The sequence below is a fragment of the Mastigoproctus giganteus genome, chromosome 8 (genome assembly GCF_048544385.1).
Source record: "Mastigoproctus giganteus isolate SK-2022 chromosome 8, ASM4854438v1, whole genome shotgun sequence".
NCBI classification, from domain to species: domain Eukaryota; kingdom Metazoa; phylum Arthropoda; class Arachnida; order Uropygi; family Thelyphonidae; genus Mastigoproctus; species Mastigoproctus giganteus.
The window spans coordinates 188,717,496-188,727,114 of NC_143582.1; positions in this window are offsets into that span (position 1 = coordinate 188,717,496).

The following is a 9,619-nucleotide window of genomic DNA, read 5'->3' on the forward strand; positions in this document are numbered from 1 at the left end:
GGCAATGGTTATCCAGGGAAACAGCCGATTTTGCAGCCGTATCAGCTAATTCATTTCCCCGGATCCCAACGTGGCTTGGGATCCAGCAAAAGCGAATATCAAATTCTAATTCCAAGAGAGGAAGAAGAATCTGCCGGATCCTGGACAGGATCGGATGAGGATTAAACCTCACCGACACTAGAGCCTGTAACACGCTCAAGGAATCACAATAAATCATATACCTTTGGTAGTCGCTATTTTTAATGTGATATAGGGCTGTTTCTATTCCACGCAACTCTGCAGTATAAATGCTAGTTTCTTGTGGGATCTGATTGGATAAAGTTTTGTTAGGGAACACGACAGCATATCCCACATAGCTTTCTAACTTTGAGCCGTCTGTATAGACTGGCAGAAAGTCAGAATACTGCTGTCTATGTGATGCAAAGAGTTGCTGGTAGACAGATGGCGGTGTAGCAGCCTTCTCCCAGATCTTAAGGGAGAAGTCACAAGGTGGAGAATAAGCATGCCAGGGTGGAAAGAATTGCCTTGGTGATTGGGCAACATTGTCTACCGTCAAGTTCAGCTCATTCAGCAGCCCTTGAATGCTGTTTGTTTGTTTGTTTGTTTCGGGATTTATTGGGCGCATCGGCAACTATGACCATAGTGCGCCATACATATGATAATTATGCATGCTATTTCTTTTCACTTACAGAAAATGGAAAAAGAAATCAGAAAATAATTTTTTTTTTTTTCCCTAACTAAAGGAGGTGATATACTTTAATCATCTTCAGAAAGTTATATATGCTTGAGACATTTGTTTCATTGTTTAAAAGTGAGGTAAGTGTAAGATCTTTTGTCGTGGCTGAAGTGCAAAGAATCTGGCGTTCTCTTGTATATTTTGTGCATTCGACCAGAATGTGTTTCACTGAGAGCAGTGTATTACAGTGATGACATTGAGGGGGTATTTCTCCTCTTAAAAGATAACCATGAGTGATATTTGTGTGCCCTATTCGCAGTCGAGCCAATATTACCTCTTGATGTCGGATTGAATTAAAGCTGGAAGGCCATCGCTCAAGGTTTGGCTTGATACTTCGAAGTTTATTATTAGGTTGATTTTCCCATGATAACTGCCATTGGCACATGCATTTTTCCTGGATTATTGTTCGATAGTCTTGATGAGGCACTTTCCATTTTTTCTCGGGTGGTAGGTGAGCTGATTTGGCAGCATTGTCCGCTAGTTCGTTTCCAGGAATTCCAATATGTCCTGGGACCCAGCAGAAATGTATGTTTTTTCCAAGTTCTGATAAGCTATGTAAAGAGCTGACTATTCTTTTCACGACTGGGTGGGTGATGTTCATGGTGTTTTTTAGTGCTTGGAGTGCACTTAAAGAATCTGTGAAAATTATACTGTTGTTAATATCAGAGGACTCGATATGGTTCAGTGCAACCTGAATTGCTATTAGTTCGGCGGAAAATATACCGAACTCAGGTGATAACTGATAAGCTAATGTGATGTTTGGAAAAACTGCGGCGATTCCAACGTGGACATCATTCTTTGATCCATCCGTATGTACTATGGAAAAGCTGGGAAACTGGTCTACTACTGCATGGTATAGTTGCGAGAAGTTTTCTCTATGCAAAGTAGATTTATTCCATTCATGCAGATGTAAGTCACATGAGGGTGGAATGATATTCCAAGGAGCAAGAGAGGATGGGAGGCTATGTGCCACATTGTCTAAGGTTAGATTTAGTTCTTCTAAGAGGTGTTCTATTCTCATACCCAAAGGACGATTAACATTAGGGCGGTTTTGGTATAACCTACTGTGCTGTGATGTGAAAAGTATAGGCCAGTTCGGGTGTTCTGGCATAGATCTAATTTTATAGGCATAACGTAGTATCAGTTGTTGTCGCCTGATTGAGAGAGGTGGTTCGTGTGCTTCAGCATATAAGCTATGTATTGGTGACGTGCGATATGCCCCTAAAGCAACGCGTATTCCACTATGATGGATAGGGTCAAGCCAGCGAAGGGCACTAGGTCTTGCTGAACTATAGACTGGTGCTCCGTAGTCAAGTTTCGATCTTATTAATGCTCTATATAACCGTAATAAAGTAAGGCGATCAGCTCCCCATTTGGTTGCAGAGAGAACCCGGATGATATTTAGTTTTTGTTGACATGATGTTCTTAGTCTTTTGATGTGCTCAACGAAAGTGAGTTTATGGTCTAAAGTGATTCCTAAGAACCGTATGCTGGGATGAACTGTTATTTGTTGGCGATTCAGTTGTAGCTCCGGATTGGGATGGAGTTTGCGTTGGCGGCAAAAATGGATGCAAAACGTTTTTTCTGGACAAAGTTGAAATCCATTAGTCTGAGCCCATGAACTGATCTTATTTATTGCCACTTGCAACTGTCTCTCAATAGTATTCATATTTTTAGCATGACACCAAATACTAAGATCGTCTACAAACAGTGCTTTATCAACAGTGTCTGGAATTTGTCCGGCAATGGAGTTTATTGCAATTATAAAAAGTGAAGCACTGAGTACAGAGCCTTGAGGAACTCCTTCTTCTTGGGAAAATACTTGGGACAGTGAGGTTTTGAATCGAACCTGGAATGTACGCTTGCATAGGAAATTCTGTATGAAAATCGGGAGGTGACCCCGAAGTCCATGACGATGTAATTCACGGAGTATTCCATACTTCCACGTGGAATCATAGGCCTTACTGATGTCAAAGCAGACTAACACATGGTGTTCCGATCTGAGGAATGCATTACGGATGGAATTCTCTAGTCTGACTAGTATATCTAGTGTAGATCTGTTTTGTCGGACACCGTATTGTGCAGAATGTAGCAGATTGAGATTTTCAAGGTACCAGATCAGTCGATGGTTCACCATCTTTTCGAGAATTTTGCAAATGCAACTGGTCAAGGCGATTGGTCTATAATGAGTGGGATTTGTAGGGTCTTTACCTGGTTTAGGGAAGGCAAGGACCGTAGCGTGATGCCATTGATTAGGAAATTTATCTTCCAGGAAGAGTCTGTTGAATAGATGAAGAAGTAACTGTAATGATTCGGTACTTAGTTCCTGAATCATGGAATAGTGAATGTTATCTGGTCCTACAGCACTGCGTCTAGATGTTGACAAAGCTCTATGTAATTCGTGAATGGTAAAAGGTAAATTATATTGTTCATCTCCTTTTGAAGAGAAGTTTAACTTATGTTTTTCTAAACTTGTTTTTAATCTTCTGAAGGTCGGTGTATAACTTTCTATTGCTGATGTTTTTGCAAAGGTTTCACCTAGTATATTGGCAATTCCAGCAGGATCATTTACATTCTGCCCTCTCCATTCCATGATGGGTAGGGGTATCGGTTTATATTTGCCACTCATTTTTCTGATTGCTTTCCAAATTTTATGTGTAGGCATTGCTTGATTAATAGTCGAAGTGAAGCGGATCCAAGCAGCCTTTTTATTGCAGCGTCTAACATATCTCGCTCTTGCTCTAGCACGCTTATATTGAATGAGATTGGTTGTAGTTGGACTCCGGCGAAAAGAATTCCAAGCTTTACTTTGCATTTTTTTAGCCACAAGGCATTCATCGCTCCACCAGGTTTTTGGATGAATCGGTAATTTTGATGAGGATTTCGGTACGGTTTGTTCTGCTGCATGTAATATCATTTTGGTGACATAGTCAACTGCTTCGTCAGTTGTGGAATTTTGGATTATTTCGGGATCAAGCTTGGTTAATTTTTTATAGGACTGCCAATCTGCTTTATCAGTAAGCCAGTGCGGAATTTTAGTAGGATGATGAGGGGGCTTATTAAGTAATTCAATTATTATGGGGAAATGATCGCTATGTAGCGGATCGTTGTTTACCGTCCACTTTAGAATAGGATATAAGGTTGCAGAACAGATAGACAAATCTATTGCAGTGCTTGTTCCTGAAGGAAGGTGAACGTATGTAGGTGAACCGTCATTTAGAAGAAGGAGGTTGTTATTGTCAAGACACTGTTCAATTAGTTTTCCTCTTTGGTCGATGCTGTTGTTACCCCAAAGAGTGTGATGACCATTTAAGTCTCCCAGAATGAGGAAAGGTGTTGGGAGTTGAGCTATAAGATTGTTGAGATCATTTTGCTGGAAGGTATAGCTTGGTGGAATGTATAAGGAGCAGATTGTCATATGGATGTCAGCAGCTATACGGACTGCTATTGCCTCGAGGGGAGTGTTCAGTGAGACCTGTTTGGTAGGAATATGTGGGTTTGTTAAAATAGCTACGCCACCATGTGCGATATTCTGATTGGTTCTGTCTTTTCTAATAATGTTATAATGAGACAGTTTTGGTGTATTTTGGGGTTTTAAATAAGTTTCTTGAAGGCAGATACATATTGGTGAGTATTTACAGGAAAGATCGTATAGGTCATCGATATTGGCGCGGAATCCACGACAGTTCCATTGTATTATTCTGTTCATTGTTTATCTCTTATTAGACTTTCTGAGCGTTTTCGGGTTGTTGATGTTTTCTGTTTTTCACTTTTGTTTTTATCTTTTTTTGGGAAGGAAGGCCTTTCGGTGTCCATATCTTCTTCAACAAAGATTTGAAGAACAGGGTCATCTGCTGATTTTTCTTTAGTGTCCATTTGTTGTTGGTTTGATTTGATTTGATTTTGGGTTTATTGGCGCAAAAACAACTAAGGTTATACTGCGCCAAGAAACGATTAAAATAACATTAAAGTTAAATTCTGGTAACCTTTAAAAAGGTTACCTCGTCAAATTGTGATTTATATATGTGGGTATATATTAATCGCTTTTAAAAATTTAAAAACTGCCGACACGTGGTCGTTGTCTGATAAAATCCGACTGAGTGTATAAGGCTCAGTCGGATGAGTAAAAGCGGTAAAATGTATATTGCGAACATGGGTAAAAAGGACGCAATCTATTAAAATATGCTGTACAGTTAAAACGGTGTCGCAAGACTCGCACATAGGAGGGTCATCCGCCCTCAGCAGAAAAGAATGTGTCAGATGACTGTGACCTATGCGGAGTCGAGCAAGAACAACTTCCTCACTCCGATTCCTGCGCAGACCAGACTGCCAAGTTTGTAATACAGGCTTTATTTGATATAATTTATTTGTTCTCTGTCGTTGTTGTTGTTGTTGTTGTATTTGGGTTTTCTGGCACAAGGGCCTCTTGGGCCATATTGTGCCTGTTCGATATTTGCTTATCGCTAATTTCTCATGTTATTGTGATCATAGGCTATTATAAAGATTTATCTGTTTCAAATAAGTAAACAGTTCCTCCAAATTTGCATCATTGCCAAGAATCTGCAATAAGGTAATCGGTTCCTTCAAATGGGATAGGGATGTAAAGGTTGATTTTCTGGTAGTTGAAAGTTGGGGACATTCAATGAGAATATGATATATTGTCAACTGCGACTGGCACAACAAACACTGAGGAGGGTTCTCTCCCATAAGCAAATACAGATGAGTTGGATGTGAATGTCCAATGCGGAGCCTTGCTAGAATTACTTCTTGTCGCCTGCTTTTCCTGATACTAGATGTCCACAATTTTGGCTCTTTTTTTATCTGCAGCAGTTTATTATTTATTTGAGCTTTCCAGAGGTCAGACCATTGCTTCCTACATGCTGTTTCAATGATGGATTTGTAGTCGGTGTAGGGCACTGTTTGTTGCCTGGAATTGCTTGAGTCAGGGTGTTTAGCGGCGGCGTCCGCTTGTTCATTACCTGGAATGCCTGCATGACCAGGTATCCAGCAGAAGGTAACCTTCTGGTTGGCTTTTTGACAGTAAAATAACTTGGACCGTATCTCTTTAAGAATCGGATGTGAGGGCGACATGGTAGTTTGAATGGCAGTGATTGCGCTTAAGGAGTCTGTGTATATCAGGGATTGCTTTATACAGCTGTTGTGTATTCTATCTAGAGCTAGTTTAATAGCAAATAATTCTGCAGTATAGATAGTACATTCCGTTGGAAGAGACACAGCATCTGAAAAGGTAGAAGAAACTGCTGCAGCACCAACGGCTGCATCTGTTTTGGAGCCATCAGTATAGATAGGTACTTTATCTGAATTTTCCAACAAATGAGTTTTATGGAGCTGTTGATAGTTTATATTTGCCAGAGAGGATTTTCCCAATCTTGAAAAGAAATTGTCGCAGAGAGGTGAGAATTCAGTCCAGGGAGTTTCAGGAGTAGCAAGGTCTTGGAATATGTTGTGAAATTTAAGATCCCAACTGATTGTGAGTTCTTGCAGTCGAATCCCTGCAGGGCGGTTTTCATTAGGCTTATTGTGATATAATTCAGCATATTGAGGATCAAACAGGTACTGCCAGCTAGGGTGGAATGGCATGCTTTTAATTTTTGCTGCATACTTACACAATAAGGATTTTCTCCTGAGATGCAAAGGGGGTTCATTTGCCTCAATATACAGGCTGTGGACCGGAGATGTTCTGAAGGCTCCCACAGCTATCCTAAGAGCACTATGCTGTATGGTGTTCAGACGTAATAGTGAACTTTTCCTAGCGGAGTCATAGACAGGTGATCCATAGTCTAATCGTGATCTTATTAAAGCTCTATACAGATGAAGGAGAGAGCTTCTGTCAGCACCCCAGGACTTAGCAGAGACTGCTCTCAGGATGCTCAGTTTTTTTAGACATGTAGTTCGAAGGAAAGCAATATGGGAAGCAAAATTAAGTTTGTTATCTAAATATAACCCCAACAGTCGGAAACTGTTAGTGACAGGAATCAGGTTGTTTTTTAAAAATATTTCTGGATCTGGGTGAAGTTTGCGTTTTTTACAAAAATGAATTGCACTAGATTTCTTTTCTGATAGGGAATAGCCATTCCGCAATGCCCATGATTCAATTTTAGCGATGGAAATTTGGAGTTGCCTTTCAATGGTGTTCATGGATTGGGATTGACAAGAAACAACGAGGTCATCAGCGAACATATACGATTCTACTGTATTAGGTACATCCTGTGTCATGTTTGTAATTCTTATTGAAAATAACGTCGGACTAAGAATGGACCCCTGAGGAACACCCTCCTCTTGTTCAAATGATTTAGATAAATTGTTCATGTATCTAACCTGAAATGTTCTGTGGCATAGGAAGTTTTGTATAAAGTGGGGTAAATGACCTCTCAAGCCAAAAGAATGAAGATCTTGAAGTACACCGTATCGCCAGGTGTTATCAAAGGCTTTCTCAATATCAAGATTGATCATGACCAGATGTTGTCCCCTTATGAAGGCATTTCGGATGTTTGCTTCTGCTTTTATCATTACATCTAACGTGGACCGGTTCTTTCGAAACCCGTACTGATTGTTATTTTGCAAGTTGTTAGTTTCCAGGAACCACGTTAGCCGCCTGTGAACCATTTTTTCCAAGACTTTGCCTAAGCAGCTGGTCAATGAAATCGGCCTGTAATTATGTGGAGAGCTGCGATCCTTTCCTAGCTTTGGAAAGGCTAGTATAATTGAGTGACGCCATGAGTTTGGGTAAATATTTTCTAGAAATATTCGATTGTAATATTTTAACAATAACCTTTTTGTTCTGTTGTTTAGTTGGCTTATCATGAGGTAGTAGATCCCATCTGGACCAGCAGCACTACTGAAAGTTTTATTGAGCGCCCCTAAAAGTTCTGTTAATGTAAATGGCTGGTTGTACGGGTGTGAAACTCTGGTGGAGAAATTGATCTTATGCTGCTCTGATGATTTTTTAATTTTCTGAAAGATTGGGTCGTAGGTGGATACACCTGATATACTGGCAAATGATTCGGCTAAGGCATTTGCAATTTCTGCCGGAGAGGACAACTCCTTTCCTTTCCAGTTTAATATTGAGGATGGGGACTGGACATATTTGCCATCAATTGTTCGTATTTTCTTCCAGATGAGTCTGATATCTGTGTCCTTGTTTATACTAGAGGAAAAGCTAATCCATGCTTCTCTTTTTGCTTTCCTTCTTATTTGGCGGAACTTAGCTTTCATTCTTTTAAAACTAATTAGGTTACTGGTTGTGGGGAATTTGCGGAACAAATTCCAAGCCCTATTTTTTTCCTGTTTAGCGTATGTACAATCCGGATTCCACCAGTAATTATTGTGTTTGCGTTTCCCAGGCAAGGACTTTGGTATTGTAGAGTTGGCAGCTTGTAATATTTGATTAGTTATATGTTGTGTGACATAATCTATGGGTTGAAGTTGAATTATTTCATCATCTAACTGAACATTTGAAGCATATTCATTCCAGTGTGCCCTACGAAATTTCCATTTGGAGCGACTCGGCAAAGGGGAGTTTACCCGTGTTTGCAGCTTGCAGAGAATTGGTAGATGATCACTATTTAGTGGATTTTCAAGAACTGACCACTCCGTATTAGTACATATGGAGGGAGAGCAGATTGAAAGGTCTATTGCACTCATGGATCCTGTTGAAAAATGTATATAGGTAGGCTCTCCAGTATTCAAAAGGGTAAGTTGGCACACATCGAGAAGATTTTCTATTTGTTTACCTCTTTTGTCGATTGTTGGAGATCCCCACAGCGAGTGATGAGCATTGAAGTCTCCGAGTAAATAGAAAGGAGGTGGTAGCTGGTCTATTAGATTTTCTAGATTTTCTGAGGAGATTGAGGAATTTGGGGGAATATATATAGATGCTATTGTAATAGTCATGCCAATTTCTGCGCGCATTGCCACTACCTCAAAAGGAGTCTGAAGAGCAACAGGTTTAGATGGAATATTATTTCTAACAAGAACTGCCACGCCTCCACGAGCTGGCGAGTCGATACTCCTATCTCTTCTGAACATGGTATAATTTTTAATGGTAGGACACACTTGTGGATTTAAATAGGTTTCTTGTAGGGATATACATGCTGGTTCATAGCGGTTTACGAGATCATGCAAGTCATCTTTTGCATTACGAAAGCCCCTACAATTCCACTGAAGAATTCTTTCCATTATGCGTTCTTGTTAGTTGTTTTTGCTTCTGACAGTTTTTTGGTTGTAGCTTGTTTATACCTCTCTATTTTTACTTTGTCTTTCTTAGGAAAGAAAGGACGTGTTGTGTCTATGTCATCAGTTGCGTGGAGTTCTAAAATTCCATCATCTGAATTTTTCTCCTGATCAATATCCATTTCCGTTGAAATCCGTGGATGCACCATTGGGGTTTCTGTAGCTTTTGGTTTCATTGTTGACGCATCGGCTGGAATGGAGATTGGAGTATTGCTGGCTTGTTCAGTTGTTTGTTGTGAAGGACACTGTTTGGGAGAAGTGAGTATGGATCGTGCCCAATTCGCGATAGATGTATTAGGAGGAACTGTAACGTCCGTTTGGATACTTACTGATTGCACCTGTTTGGCAGCTGTGGCATACGTTCGCTTTGGCTCCATTTTGATTATTTCTCTTCTCGCCTCTGAATAAGTGACTTTGTTTTCCACTTTATATTTCTGTATTTTTTTCCCTTGCTTCCATAGTTCGCATATTTTAGAGAAAGCTGGATGATTCCCTTTACAATTTGGGCAATTAGGAGTGGTAGCATTGCAATCGGATTGATTGTGGTCTTTCGATCCGCAATTAGGACATATTGCCTCACCTCTACATGCAGTCTGAGAGTGTCCATATTTTTGGCACTTATAGCACCTG